Source organism: Bos grunniens, chromosome 18, assembly GCF_055505025.1.
Source record: "Bos grunniens cultivar Pamir isolate PY7600 chromosome 18, Bosgru_T2T1.0, whole genome shotgun sequence".
Classification (NCBI taxonomy): Eukaryota; Metazoa; Chordata; class Mammalia; order Artiodactyla; family Bovidae; genus Bos; species Bos grunniens.
In genome coordinates this window covers 48,004,779-48,020,639 of record NC_141182.1, presented here as the reverse complement: position 1 = coordinate 48,020,639, position 15,861 = coordinate 48,004,779, and the positions used below count along the sequence as shown (strand labels likewise).

Sequence of the window (15,861 nt, the reverse complement as noted above, 5' to 3'; positions counted from 1 at the left end):
CAACAACGAAAATTACCATTTTCATTTATGTGATAATAATATCTCAAGCAAACAAATAGGACCAAACATGGCCTTGGAATGAACTCTGGTTCCTCTGGGCTCAGAAGCTTATGGCTGGCCAACCTTGAACAAGCCCCTCCTTCCTAGTGGTCCCAGAGCCAGGAGGGCACCCGCTGCCGAGTCCCTGGGGGGTTGGGTGGGTCGGTTCAGGGTGTTACTACCTCCCTGAAGCACATGTGGATTGAGCATCTTGTTCCAATTCTGGGTGCAGTCCTGCTCACTTCAAATGAGACTTTGAAATGTACAATTAAAAAAGGATGCTTCCTGGAATCCGGGCACATGTGCCAGGCCCACCCAGGAGCTGCGGCCGTGGCTCGAGGAGCGATAGAGCCGGGCTGGGGGCCTCTGTGGTCAAGGGGAAACCCTTCTGGGGAGACTTAATCAGGGGCACAAGCCCCTTTCCAGGAGTCAGACATCCCTCAAAGGATCACCCCACTTGTACATCCAGTAGTCACGCCACAGGCATTGGTGTGGTCGTCCATTTATTTATTTGGCTGTGCTGGGACTTAGTTACGGCATGTGGGATCTAGTTCCCTGACCAAGGATCAAAACTGGGCCCCCTGCATTGGGAGTGTGGAGTCTTAGCCACTGGACCGCCAGGGAAGTCTCTGTGGTGTTTATTTTGATATTGAAGCTTTTCCGTCAGTGGCTGCTGCCTTGAACCCCAAGTGTTCCCACAATCACAGTTTCAGACAATGCTGGGCCCACAGGGGCTTCAAAGACCCTGCTTCTGAGTCTGCTCTCGTGGCTGCTGCTGGTCGGACTGCTGGTTAAATATCATCTGTCCCCCTCTCCCAGGGCTCACCCCTGTGGCCAGGTCAGGCTGCCTTTGGAAGATGATGTCTTGTCAGCGTGGAGCCCGACTTGCTAACTAATCCCAGCTAATTGCCACTGCTAAGATCACATCTGCTGGGCCTGGAGATTAAATCAATATTTGACAATCTTGATTAAACAGAGCCAGGGAATCCTCATCAACGAACATCTGTTAAAGCCCTGTTCTTTCCAGCCTGCTCCTGGAGGGCCGGGCTCCGCTTGTCCTCACCTGAGGATGGCTCTGCGGTGGGGGTGGTTGGTAGGCAGTAGAGCCCCCCAGGAACACCAGGAAGCCTCCCCATGGTGAGAGGGACACACAGAGCTGAGCCCTGATTTCCTGGGTGGTGCCCAGCTGCCAACAGTAACCACCCCTCCCCCATCCAGAGTGCAGGCTCCCTGCAGAACACTTGTCACAAAACTCTGAACTTAAATTTCCTAACGACCCTTGGAGGCAGTGTTCTCAGTACCTCCACTTCAAAATGGGGAAGGCAAGATTCCGAGAGGGGACATTACTTGCCCACTGTCAGAGGAGCAGGGTTCTGAATCTCGGTCTGGCTCACTACTCCAGAGTTTGCCCCGAGATCACTCAGGGGGATCCCTGCACACGAGTATAAGCTGTCAAAAGAGGGAGCCAAATCTGGCTCTTATGGAGCCAGGAGCCCCGGCTGGAGGCCTGCTCCCAAGGTCCAGTCCCCTAAGCTACATGTAATAATGGTGGCCCTGCTAAGAAGCACTGCCCTCACACCTGGCCCTCCTCAATCCACACCGCCTCCTAGGTGGAGGGCCTTACTGTTCTCCCCACTTTACAGAAAGGAACACTGAGGCTCAGAGTGGCAAGCTACCTGTCTGAGATCACCCAGTGAGGAAAAAGGCAAAGGTGGGGCTTGAACCCAGGTGGGTGACTCTATGGCCATCGTAACTACTGTCATCTCTAAAAAGCAGGCATGAAGCCATGAACATGGTGGGTATTCAGTAAACACCTGGCCTCTGTTCCTGGGTAATTGCACGGCAGAAATTAGGCTCTTGCTCTGGAGTCAGATCTCCTGGGACCAAATCCTGCCCCCAAGACAGACCAGAGAGGATTAACAGTGTCGCCTTGTTGGACTGCTGGAGGAGCCTGAGATGATCCCTGTAAGGCCCCACTCCCCACAGTAACTCCCCACAGCACTCATACATCCTCATCCAGGATTAACACACACACACACACACACACACACAATAATAATGAAGACAAAGCAGCTACAATCAAAGTACCTTCACGGGGGCGGGGAGGGTCAGACACCCAGACGTTCTGCAGCCACTGTCAACTGCCCTGTCCCCAGGTCCACAGCAGCTCCAAGATCAGGGCGAGTCCTCCATAATCCAGGGAGTCCTGGGTTTCCTGAGTCCATTGAGAAAACCCCCAGCCAAAACTACCAGGGCAACCAGTCAGTCACTCAGCCAGATAACCAGCTAACCAACCAGTCACCTGGCAAGTTAGCCCTTGAGCTGGTCTCAGTTTGCGCCCTCGACCCTGTCCATCTGCATCTCTGCCCCACGCTTCTGTGTCTCTGCTCCACCTCTCTGTGTCCCTGTCCCCGTCTCCCCACGTCCCTGTCCTCGTTCTGTGTGTGTCTCTCTCACACATGTGCACGCACAGATGGCCGCATCACGGCCCTGCACATGTCAGATCCCTGAGTCACAATCCCGTGCTAATTCACCACGGGGGATGTGTCCCAGGCTGGCAGTCTCTGCCTGGTCCCTCTGTTAAGTTCCTTCCAGATTCCAAGTTCCCAACAGCTGCAATCCAAGACCATACATATACACATATATGTATATATATCCAGGCTCATCTCCACCCCGAAATGCAATCTTAAAAGGAAATGGGCTATTTTAATTGGAGAACAAACTCAGAAACTTCAAGAAATAATTTAGAAGAATGGCACGCACTCTTAACAAAAAAAAAATTAGTATTAAAAAAAATCCCAGCTACCTATTTTATGTCTATATAGTTATCAACACAGAGCTGAAATCTGGAAGGCTGTGCTCCAGCTGTAACCAGTTACCCCAGGGAGGGGAGCGGTGGTATGCATACAAGTGATCATCCTGTCTTGGACCCTAAGCTCCCAAACTTCCCGAAGTCACGCACCTTCACTGACACCAAACAGACCACCTGGGCTTATGTACTTGACAGACCACCTGTGCTATTATTTACTAAACATATCACGTGTGCTATTATTTACTTAAGACGGTCCTTTCAACCAACTCACTCACTAAAGCCTTAATAATAACAGTGCTGAAGTCAATATTTTTTCTTCTAATACTCATCAAACAAAATGCACAAATGCGAGCCTTCGTAAGACTTGTCTGTACATCAGCGTGAACGAGCTTTCGTACCAGAAATGCACTGACATCAAAACCAGGATGCAGCTCCCAGACATGATCCTGAGGGGGGTTTAAAAAAAGCCAGATGGAGAACGACATAATATGGGTTATGATTCCATGACGGTAAAGTTCAAAAACAGGCAAAAGGGAGCCATGATCTGCAGCGTTGTTTACACAGGTGACCGAACTTCAAAGGAAGACACGGTGAGCAGGAAGTCCTGAGAGTGGTGGCTTCTGGGGGTGCCGGCAAGATTCTCTCCTTGATCTGGGGTTACAAGAGTGTTTGCCTTTTAACTGTTCTCCAAACTGTGTATCTACGTCTTATGTGCTTCTCTGTGCCTATGTTACATTCCCCAGTAACAAAGTTTTTAAAGTCTTTTGTATTGTGCGAATTCTTTTTAAAAATGAGATCGTACTTCTATTACATGAGTACAATATACTATTGTACTCATATAATGTAATTTTAAAAAGCAGGTAAATATATGTGAAAGTCTCAGCTGTTTGATCTCTGCACCCACTCTGAAGTACCTGAGGGTCAGTTTTAAGCCTCTGTGGGTGGTACGTACAACCCCCCCACACACCCCAGTTGCTCTCAGTCTCACACACACATCGCAGTTGCTTGTGTGCATGCACACGCGCACACACACACACACACACACACACATCCCAGTTGCTCTCACTCTCCCGGCGCGCACACACACACACACCCACCCCAGTTTCACTCTCCTGGTGTGCACACACACACACCCCAGTTGCTCTCACGCTCTTTTCATTCTCCTGCCACACACAAATAGACACACACACAGAGTTACTCTCACTCTCTTGGCACGTGCGCGCACACACACACCCCCCTGTTGCTCTCAGTCTCCTGGCTCCTCACTCTCCTCTGTAAAAGGATTCCACTTCCCAGAACCTGCAGGGCCACTTCGCCCGTGTGAACACAAACACCCTGGGCAGGCTGGGTAACGTGTACTTCCTCCTAGCCCTGGGGTGGAGGCGGGCGCAGGGAGAGGCGGGGTACCTCACAGTGTCAGTTTCAGGACAAGTGTCAAGTGACAGCTGGGGACAGGGTGGGAGGGACAGACACCCACCTGAGAAATACGGGAGGGCTTCTGGGGCACAGGGCTGGGTGGGGTCCTGCCCCTGCACCATACCAGTGAGCTCTGAAGGGCTCTTGACCCGAAACTGGGTGCACAGCCTCCTCTAGGGCCCACGTACCCGCTGACAGCTGGTGAGGACTACAGCTCTGTTTGAACACCACCATAATCAAACATCCTTTCCCAGGACTGCACGCAGGATAGTACTCAGAACAAGGCCAGGTTGAGGAAGACAGGCTGGAAGGGGCAGGGGCTCTCTGGGAGCTCAAACGAGCCCAGGACACCAGGAAACCAGCCACTCACTTGCAGGACAACCATTTTTTTTAATAGTCACAGTTGGTGAAAACTTTTAAGAGGAAACCTGGCAACAGCTTTTAAAAAGGTTCTCACCTTCCAGTAGAGCTACTTCTGGAAACTAATCCCAAAGAAACAGTTGGAAATGAAGAAAAAAATTCATGGCATTGGTTATAAAGGGGGAAGAAAAAAGAACCAACCTCAATGTCTACAGGAGAATGGTTAAATATATTATCATATATCCTTATGACATTACACATTATTATTATTATAAATGCAGATGTAGTCATAGAGAAAAGATTGCAAAAAATTGCAAAATGTTCATCAGGGTTATGTTTTGGAGTTGGGACTACCAGTGATTTATTTTTTATTTTTAAATTTTTTTATTTGGCTCCACTGGGTCTTAGTTATAGCATATGGGATCTAGTTCCTGACCAGGGACCAAACCCAGGCACCCTGCACTGGGAGCTCAGGGTCTTAAACCACTGGACCACCAGGGAAGTCACCCAGTTATTTTTGAAAATGTGTTCTTTATACCTAAACATTCCTCTATTTTCCCAATTACCTTTAATAACTGCTTTCAAAATCAGGGGAACAAAGCAGTAAGTTTTCATTCATTTAATTGATTTCCTTTCACTAGAGGAATGTTTCCTGGTTTCTGTAATAAAGCAGTGAATGAACTAGACCCCCTCTGCCCCACGGCTGGAGGGGGAGATATACATGAATTGCGGGCCCTTACCAAACATACACATTAGAATAAGCAATGTGAAGAAAGAATGAGCTGATGGAGGACAAGAACAGGGTGCTGCAGCGTGGCTGATCAAGGACGCCTTCTCGGAAGTGGTGGCATTTAAGCCCTGAAGGATGTGAAGCTGACCAGAGAAGGGAGGGTGGGAAGTGAGGAGTACAGATGAAGAGCAAGTGGAAAGACCCTGGAGTGTTGAGGAGTCTAGAGTTGTCCCTCATGGCAGGTTTAGAAGGCAGTGACCCAGCTTGGCTGCCACAAAGATGATGAACTCGTTAAGAGGCAGAGGTAGTCCCCCTGGGAGCTGGGGTAGCCATCCCCATAGAGGGCAGGAGTGGTCTCACCCAGAACAGGGGTGGTGCTGATGTAGAGAAGAGGAAGGGCATGGACTGGAGAGGATCTGGTTGCCTCCTCACACACGAGGAACTCCAGGGCACTCAATCCTAAACTGAGTACCAGGTGAGAACCGGCTAGATCAGGTCACCAAGATGCAGGCCACCACTTCTGCTCTCAGCCCCATGCTGCTCAGACTACAGAGGGGCAGAGGGGAGCAGACGAGCCATTACAAGGCAACGTGTTTGGGCTGACAGTCACCTGGTAGGGCTGGGTTCAGCTGTAACAAATGTGACAGGTTTCCAAGGAAAAGCCAGTCCCTACCCTCTGATAGGGTAGGATGTGCAGTATTTCAAAATCCTTCCTGGGCAGGCTTCTTTATAAGTGTTGCTCAGGAGACCATAAGGCAAGGAGCATCCCCAATGGGTAGATAAGCAAACTGGGTGCAAATCATGGTGTTTCTTGATAACAAGAGTAAGAATTCGGGCCCTCAGTTGTGAGAATACTGTGACTCTCCACCCAGGCCTGCTCCCGTGCTAAGCACCCATGCCAGCCATCCCATGCTGAATGGTTTATACTTGTGTCTGCATAGACTTCACTGGTGGTGGTGGGTGGTGGTTTAGTCACTAAGTCATGTCCGACTCTTGCGACTCCATGGACAGTAGCCTGCCAGGCTCCTCTGTCCGTGGGATTCTCCAGGCAAGAATACTGGAGTGGGTTGCCATTTCCTTCTCCAGGGGATCTTCCCAACCCAGGAATCGAACCTGGGTCTTCCACATTGCAGGCAGATTCTTTACCAACTGACCTACAAGGGAAGCCCATTGACTTCACTGCTGGCTGTCAAATCCACTTTCTTCCTGAATTTGTTTGGAGCAGCGGGAGGTACATACAAAAAGACTGCCTTCTCAGGTTCCCTTGTAGTAATGGCTAAATAGGTGTCTCATTCTGGTCAACAAGAGGTTAAGTGGAAGTCCACTGGGCAAGGGGGAAGAGGCCTTCTGGTAGAGTTATTGCTTTCCAATAAAAAAGAGCACATCCTCTGCATCCTTCTCCTTCCTGGAATGTGGATGCCATAGCTGGAGGTGTGGCAGCCATCCTGTGACTGTGAGGCTGAGAGCCACATGCAAGGATTCAGGAGCCCTCTCTCCCAGCCAGTGGCCCTGTGCCAGTCCACCCACTCTCCGTTTCCTTCCCATGTGCAAGAGAGACTATGTTGCGATATGAGGTCCTAACCAGATCCTCATTTTACAGATAAGGAAATGGAAGCTCTTCAAGGACGGGGCACTAGCCCAGGGTCACGTACAGCCAGGAAGAGATAAGGCTGGAATGTGAGCCTGTACTCTAACCACTTCATAGTATCAACAGCTCCTTGAATCTTAGTGAAGAATACTGGCTTTGCAGAAAACTTGGCTTCAATTTACTTCTCCATTCAGTAGTTTGCTTGTCTACCCCGCTCACTAGAAGCACGAGCTTCCTTTGCTCCTTTGCTCTGGGTGCTCCCAAAGGAGCAATGACCAATGCCCTCTTATCAGCCAAGACTGTACTCTGCTACAGGTAAGCCAGGGAAGGTGGAGTGACTCTTCTGAAAAATGGGGGCACCACTGGCTTTACAGGAAGCTGTGAGGGTTCAATGTGGAATGAATGGAAAGCACAGTACCCAATAACTGGTTCCATTATTACTATCACAGAGGTACAATGTGGATCTCCTCTTCCAAAGACCTCTTCTTGTGACCAAAAGGGTCTCTAGGGGATCACCATCTCTAGGGGATTCCTGGATGCAAAGATGATTTCTTGACACAACCCCTAACCCTAACCGAGATGATTTCTCACAGGCCAAATACCCCCAGGATTCCCAGTGAATTCCCAACTACTCTTCCAGCAACCTCCTCATGCCCTGCCTTGCACTGGTCTTGTCTTCTGCTTGCAGTGGCTGCCATGTATGCCAATCCTTCCTCTTCCGTAGGCCCAGTTCCCAAGCCACCTCCTGGCTGAAGCCTTCCCTGATTTCCCCAACCCACCCGGGACTGCCCCTCAGGAAAGCTACGGGGCCCCTCGTCTGGCCCACTGGCTGCCTGATGTGGTGTCTGGGAAGGCTGGCTACCCGGCACTCTTGTTGGGTGCTGTGCTGGCCTCCACAAGACCAGCTCCTGTGGTCTTATGGTCTGTACCGACTCTCCCAGGAGTGCTGGCACCTCCAGGACAAGTTCAAGTCCATCTGATGAATGGGACAAAGAATAATCATGCTGCCCAACATTCATATGAGGCCTACTATGTGCCTGGCACTGTTCTAAGCACTTTATGCGTATTAGCTCATTTGATCAGCACAACAATCCTTTGAGAAACGTCAGTATGTATTAGTCGCTCAGTCGTGTCTGACTCTTTGTGACTCCGTGGACTGTAGCCTGCCAGACTCCTCTGTCCATGGAATTCTCCAGGGAAGAATACTGGAGTGGGTTGCCATTCCCTTTGAGAATTATACTTTTATTAACCCCACTTTATATAGGAGGAAATTGAGGCATAGAATGAAGGAACTTGCCCAAGCTCACACAGCTGGTTAATGGCAAAGCTGGTTTCAAATCTTGAAGACTGATACTAGAGTCCCTGCTTTTAACCTCTAGATCTTTCTCCATTGCAAGAATAAATGTGCAAATGTCCACGGCATGAAGAGAGTCACCTGGGGTCAGGCTTGAGCAGCAAGAAAGTTCACTTTTTTCCACCTAAGCCACAGCAAACACTCTCAACTCCACATCTCCTTTGCTAACCTGCCAATATTGAGGCTGAAAAAGCTAGATATTCACTTTTCCAGCTGAGAAGGCTGCTAGAAGGTAGGAATGCTTCCTCATAAAAGAGCAGTATGGCAGTCCTAGCTGGCTTCCTGCTTTCTGCTTTGTGGCTGAGAGGACATGTTACCTGGAGCCACAGCAACCATTTTGCAACCATGAGAAAAGGTCAAGATGATTTCAGGAGTGCATTCTTGGGGCCCTGACATGTGGAGCTGTGGAACCAATCTCAGAACGGCCTTTTCTCTGGACTTCTTGATCAATAAGCCACTGTGAGTCGACTCTGCATTACTTATATACCAGGGTGAGACATAAAACAATAACATGGTAACAGGCAACAGGCAACCAGGATGGACGGTGAACATCAGTCTTGTTTGTGTCCAATTACTTAAACGTGAGCTCCTTGAGGGGGTCACTGCCAGTGTTGTGCATGGTTGTGTCTCAGCACCAGCACCGTGACTGGCACAGCAGGCACACAGCTGACATTTGGTGACTGATCCTCACTGATGTCCTTGGTGACCGTGGTCAACTGTTGGGAGCGCAGGCGCTACAGTCTGAGTGCCAACTACAGTACCTTCTAGCTCCAAACAGGGCGCCTCGGCTCTCTGAGCTTATGTCTCCTCATCTGTGAGGGCTTACCTCACAGGATTCCAGAGGAAGTGTCAGTATCTATATGTCTGGAGCACTTAGTACAGGACCTGATGCCAGGAATGGGCGGTAGCTGCGACCATTGTCAACCTCTTTTTCCCCTCAGTATTCTTGCCTGTCAAGTGGCCACCATGATCTGTCTCAGCTTTAATGAGCTAGAAATCTGAAACAGTCCAGTACAAAGCATCCTCGCAAGCAAATGTTAATTCTTATCTTTAACTTGTCACCTCCTTGTAAGATGGAAATAACTAAAGTACCTCCCCTCACAGGGTTGACGTGAAGAGTAAGCGGGTTCATATATAAAGCCCCGAGGGCAGCGCCCGGCACAGGTAACCACCAGGAGGCGTTAGCTGCTATTAACTCTACTCGTATGTGGATTCCTGGTACCCTGCTCCCTAGGTGTGTGACCGTGGGCAAGTCACCCAACCCTCTGCCTTTCTCTGGGGGCTTCCGACCTGAAATAAAGAATCCGCCTGCCAATGCAGGAGACGCAAGAAATGTGGGTTCAATCCCTGGGTCGGGAAGATCCCCTAGAGGAGGAAATGGCAACCCACTCCAGTATTCTTTCCTGGGAAATCCCAGGGACAGGAGAGCCTGGTGGGCTACAGTCCATGGGTCACAAAGAGCTGGACACGACTGAGGGACTGAGTATATGGTACACATGGTGAGGGTGGAAAAGGAGGCAGAAGGCAGAAACTGGATATGAATCACTACACTTCTACAAAAGAATATCTTTGTTCTCCCATGGCACGACCTGATGGGCCTGACAACTTGTTAACTTAGCCTTGGTCACCAAGTCTGGAGACCTTGCCCAGCTGTGGCCAGTATTTGGTTGTCTACTCAATACTCACTCCCCTCTTCCCCTGGAAGACGCACCCCAACTGGTCAAAGGCAATCAGGGCATGGCATTCCTCTGCTGATCTGACTGGCCAGGTGAGGAGAGCACATGACCTCAGCTGGACCAATCCTAGCCTAAAGGGAAGTATTTATAACCCGTGAGCGACTGGGCTCTCTTTTTCTTCTCTCTTTCTCTCTTGATATCTGTAGACAGGAAAGCAGGTGGCTCTGACTGTCACTGTCACTGGCAGCCGTCTTGGGACAAAGAGGCACATGGGTCATATATATATGTATATATATATATATATACATATATATATGTATATACATAGAGAGAGAGAGAGAGAGAGAGAGAGGGGGACTGTAGGATAAAGCTAATGCTGAGAACCTAGATGGCAGACATTTGAGCTGCTGACCCTACCTGGCCTGATACCCACTCACTTCTAGACTTCTAAGACGGATTAAATGTCTTTACCATTTGGCCAGATGATACCAAGGTTTTTGTTACTTGCAACTGAAAGCATCCTTAAAACCACAAAGTAGGCAGCTGTTTTTCAACTGTTCACAAAGGAAAATCCTGCAAGAGGGAAATGGGGCATCTGTGACACCAACAGGAAGCAAGGCGGCATCAAGAAGGTTTACAAGTCTCAAGATGTGCATCCCCTGCCTGGTGGGATGACACCACACATGGGATGCAGACACAGGCTGTCGGGTTGTCCCTGGTGCCCCAGAGCCCAGGAAACGTTGTGCGGTGGGTTACTCCTTTCCTTCATGCTTCATAAGAGCCAAGCTGCAGCCAGTTTTCTATGTTCTATTTGTCCTGAACTCGGCAGGGGGTTAATCCCCAGCTGACTCAGCTGAGGATGAGAGACAGGACAAGAAAGCCCAGCCTGGCTCTCCTGCAGAGACTCGGTTCCTGAATCAAAGGCTGGACTTCTGGATCTGAGAACCCTGAGATATGACTACAGCTAGGCTCTCTGAAATGGCTCACGGCCTGAGGACCTCGGCAAGGACACCCCACTGGCTTCGGTGTACCATCACTCCATTAGGATCAAGGGAAAGGCCTGAATGAGATGAAAGGGGCTCAAAGAGACCTGCCCTCTGGAGCCAGCCTGCCCTGGTGCCAGTGGCCGCTCAGTCGTGAGGCCGCCTCGTGACCCTGGACGAGTGATTTCACTTGAGCTGCCTCATCTATAAAATAAGGACAGAAGTACCCACTTCACAGAATTGTTGTGGATAAAATAAACGAATATGTGTAAAGTGCTTAGCATGGAGTCTGGCACAGAGTAAAGGCTTAAGAAATGTGAGCTATTTTTTTTTAATCATTAAGATTTGATGGTATGTATGCACCAATTATTGAAGTATAATTACATATAGTAACACATACTGGTTTTAAGTGTACAGTTTGGGGACTTCCCTGGTGGTCCAGTGGCTAAGACTCCACGCTCCTGATGAAGCAGGGGGCCCAGGTTTGATCCCTAGTCAGAGAACTAGATCCCACATGTCACAACCAAGAGTTCACATGACATAACCAAAGTTCCCATGTGCTGCAATTAAGATCCAGAGCAGCCAAATAAATATCACATATGTTTTTTCCAGTAGTCATGTATGGATGTGAGAGTTGGACCATAAAGAAAGCTGAACACCACAGAATTGATGCTTTTGAGCTGTGGTATTGAAGACTCTTGAGAGTTCCTTGGACTGCAAGGAGATCAAACCAGTCATTCCTAAAGAAAATCAATCCTCAATATTCATTAGAAGGATTGATGCTGAAGCTCCAATACTTTGGCCAACTGATTCAAAGAGCTGACTCATTAGAAAAGACCCTGATGCTGAGAAAGACTGAAGGCAGGAGGAGAAGGGGATGACAGAGGACGAAATGGTTGCATGGCATCACCAACTCAATGGACTTGAGTTGGAGCAAGCTCTGGGAGATGGTGAAGGACAGGGAAGCCTGGCGTGCTGCAAAGAGTCGGACATGACTGAGCGACTGAACAAGACTGAACAACAACACATATGTGTGTATGTTTTATATATATAATTTTGACACATGTCTAAAAGTGTAACACACTCTTAACAAGACACGGAGGCTAGCTGACCAAACATATTAACTGAGTGCCTTGTTCCGGGAGTCATCACTGACCCTCTCCTATGGAGGCTGGTCAGCTATAGCCCTAAAAGGCTCCCCAGCCAGCTCCCTTTCCTCCACATTCCGGTCCCTTTGCCGTGGCTCTGTCCTCCAGTTGCTCTGACTGCAATCTCTAAGTGTGATGTTATCACTTAACTGGCCAGGCCCCTCTCCAGCCTGAAAGCCTTCTGGGGCTGACCTCAGGGTAAACTCTAAACCCCTCCCATGGCCTCCAGGGCCTGTGCTCTGCCTGCATATCTCCCAGGTCTCTGCAGAGAGATCCATCCTCCACTTCCCCTTCTCTCTCTTTCCCGTCTCACTGGTGACTTTTAAAAATAGCCATTTTTTATTGAGATCATTGCAGACTTGCCTACATTTGTAAAACACGATAAAGCCTGGAGAACCCCATGGACAGAGGAGCCTGGCAGGGGTTGCAAGAGCTGGACACACTTAGCAACTAAACCACCACCACAGAGAGATACTACATACACTTTACCCGGTTTGGCACAAGGTAACATTTTACAAAAATGAAACACAATATCATAACCAGGATATGGACACTGAAACAATCTACTGATAATATTCCAATTTCCTGTATTCGTTTGTGTGTGTAATCCTGTTCTACACCGACGCATCACACGTGTGTGCCCGTGTATCCACCAATACAACCAAGATATGAACATGTCCAAGATCACAAAGACCCCTTGTGTTATCTTGTGTAACCACACCCACTCCTCCATAACCACATCCCTCACCCCTGACAACCACCAATATGTTCTCCATTTGTATGATTTTGGCATTTTAAAATGTTACATATTGCAACAACATGCATAGACTTGGAGGACAATGGGGAATAAGTCAGGCAAAGACAATTACTGTAGGATCTCAAGTAGTTATGGGATCTGAAAAATACAACAGACTTCCCTGGTGGTCCAGCGGTAAAGAATCCTCCTGCCAAGGCAGGGGGCACGGGGTTCAGTCCCTACTCAGGGATGATTTCACCTGCCGCGGAGCAACCAGGCCCTTGTGCCGCACTACTGAGCCAGTGCACTGCGACTGGAGAGTAGCCCCTCTCGCCACAATTAAAGAAACCCTACGCACAGCAACGAAGACCCAGAGCAGCCAAAAGCAGCCAACAAGCTAGTGGTGTATTATAACAAAGAAGCAGCAGACTCACTGAGTCAGGGAACAAATTAGTGGTTATTGCGGGGCAATACAGGAATGAGGGAGCAGGACGTACAAACTGCTGGGTGTAAGACAGGCTAAAAGGATGTATTGTACAACGTGGGGAATATAGCCCACATTTTGTAGTAACTGTAAATAGGGTGTAACTTTTAAAAATTATATATATAAAACAGGCAGTTAGAGGAGCAAGGTCGTGAGGCAAGGCGCGGTAGGTTTGCAGCCGCCATTTCTTCCGCCTCTGGTCTCTGGATCTTTCGTAGAGCGTCCAACAGCGCTGTGTTGGGACAGAGCACCCGGAGGTTCACAACCTCAGTGGTTCGTCGGAGCCACTATGAGGAGGGTCCAGGGAAGAATATACCATTTTCAGCGGAAAACAAGTGGAGATTACTAGCTATGATGACTTTGTTCTTTGGGTCCGGATTTGCTGCACCTTTCTTTATAGTAAGACACCAACTGCTTAAAAAGTAATCCATGAGACAGATAGGAAGAGGAGCATATTAAGAGATGCAGTCTCTTAAAAGGATCAATCCCTTGAATTCAGCATCCTAGATATGTTTGTAAATAAACTTATAGCATAAATCCTTAAAAAAAATTATATATATAAAACAAAGATAACTATCAATGATGAGTGGAAAAAATAAAATTATAGCATATATAGTTTTTTTAAAAAAGGTATATAAATGGAAGCATACTGTGTGTAACCACGTGGGATTGGCTTTTTTCACTCAGGGTAACTCCCTTGCTGCTGCTACCTTAGGTTCATCCAAATTGGCAAGTGTATCAGTAGTTTGTTTCCTTTCACTGCTGATAGTATTTCATTGTATGGATGTAGCAGAGTTTAACCATTCATCTGCTGAGGGACAGCCAGGCTGTTTCCAGTGTGGGGCTATTATGAAGAAGCTGCTGTGAACAACTGTGTATATAGGCTTTTGTGTGAACCCACGGAGAAGGCAATGGCACCCCACTCCAGTAATCTTGCCTGGAAAATCCCATGGACGGAGGCGCCTGGTGGGCTGCACTCCATGGGGTCTTGAAGAGTCGGACACGACTGAGCGACTTCACTTTCACTTTCCACTTTCACGCATTGGAGAAGGAAATGGCAACCCACTCCAGTGTTCTTGCCTGGAGAATCCCAGGGACGGGGGAGCCTGGTGGGCTGCCGTCTATGGGGTCGCAGAGAGTCGGACACGACTGAAGCGACTTAGCAGCAGCAGCAGCAGTGTGAACCCAAGTCTTACTTCTCTGGGATAAACACCCAAGAGTCAAACGGCCAGAGCATATGAGAGTTGCCCACTTAGTTTTTAAGAATTTACCAATCTATTTTCCAGAGTGCCTGTACCACATGACATTCCCACCAGCAAAGTGGGAGTGATCCAGTTCCTCCACATCCTTGTCATCATTCATTCAACAGATGTTTATTGAGCAGCAAACAAGAAGTGTAATTCGTATCATCAAATAGGAGCTTGCATCCTAAAGAGTGTGTAGATAGGCAATACACAAGTCAACAAACTGAGTAGTGCTAAGAAGAAAATAAACAGAGTGCTGTGATAAGGGCAGGCAGGCCAGAGGCACAGCCGGTGATTAGGAAACCACACGGCCCAGGTTCACATCCACCACTTCCCAGCTGCAGGGCCGAGGCAAGCGCCCTCACGGACCTGTGCCCTGGTTTCCTCATCGGTTTCTTACGAGATCCCATCTCCCAGGGCTGTTGGGAGGACTGAGCAAGATAATAGCAGCACAGACCCTGGGTGTGGAATCCATCAGTTTAAAAGACTCTCTAAGCCTCTCAACACCCCAGGCAGCAATGATGAGAAGCCACAGCTCAAAGTTTTGTGGGCTTCCTGAGACAGAGTGTCCCTAAGTGCTCAGAAGGGAGACCCCCCCCGCCCCGCCGCCAGCCTCTCCACAGGTCAGAGTTCCCCTCTGGGAGCTCTGGGAACTGCCAGACAGGGACACAGCGGAAGAGGGGACAGCAAGGCCTCCACTTACCCAAAAACCAGCAGGGGAGACTCCAGGGCAGGGTCAGAGGAGTTGCTCAGGGTACGTGGGCCTCTCTGCACCCCGGAAATCTGACACCATTCCCCAGGCTGGAGGAATCACCTGAGTCCTCTCAGAAGGGCCGGGCACAGGGGCCTCCCCAAACTCTTGGGCCACAAAATAGCCGTTTCCTGCCCTGGGCTGAGGAGACCAAGGTCATCTGGAATCTCTCCTCCCCACTGCTGTCCCCGGTCTCTCCTGGGCCTGGCACACAAGAGGGAACCGAGAGAAGCCTGCTGGTGGGCATCTTACAAAAGAAACAGGGAAACGGGTGGGGCCGGGTCCCTTCTCTGAGAGGAGGGGATGGTGAGTCAGCGAGGCCCCGAGCCTTTCTGAGGAAGAGGCCCTGCTGCAGTGACCTGTTTTGTGGGCCTCCCTGTGGCCTGAGATGGATCCGCAAGCTGCTTCTTTCCTCAGGGTTGATGAGTCTGGAACGGGGGCACCTTCTTATGTAAAGCTCCTTCCAGCCCTGCAGACGGACAGCCAGAGGGCCACACAAAGCACCACGAGGTGGCAGGGAGGGTTGGAGTCTCTGACCTT

General features: G+C 49.3%; 1 protein-coding gene and 1 pseudogene across 5 annotated transcripts in view; one reads left to right on the top strand and one right to left on the bottom strand.

Annotated features, from left to right (window-relative positions):
- Positions 1-15,861, bottom strand: part of SIPA1L3 (signal induced proliferation associated 1 like 3) — a 253,345-nt gene that overhangs the window by 119,488 nt on the left and 117,996 nt on the right. The window lies entirely within an intron of this gene.
- On the top strand, positions 7,217-13,876 carry LOC147353757 (cytochrome c oxidase subunit 7C, mitochondrial pseudogene; annotated as a pseudogene).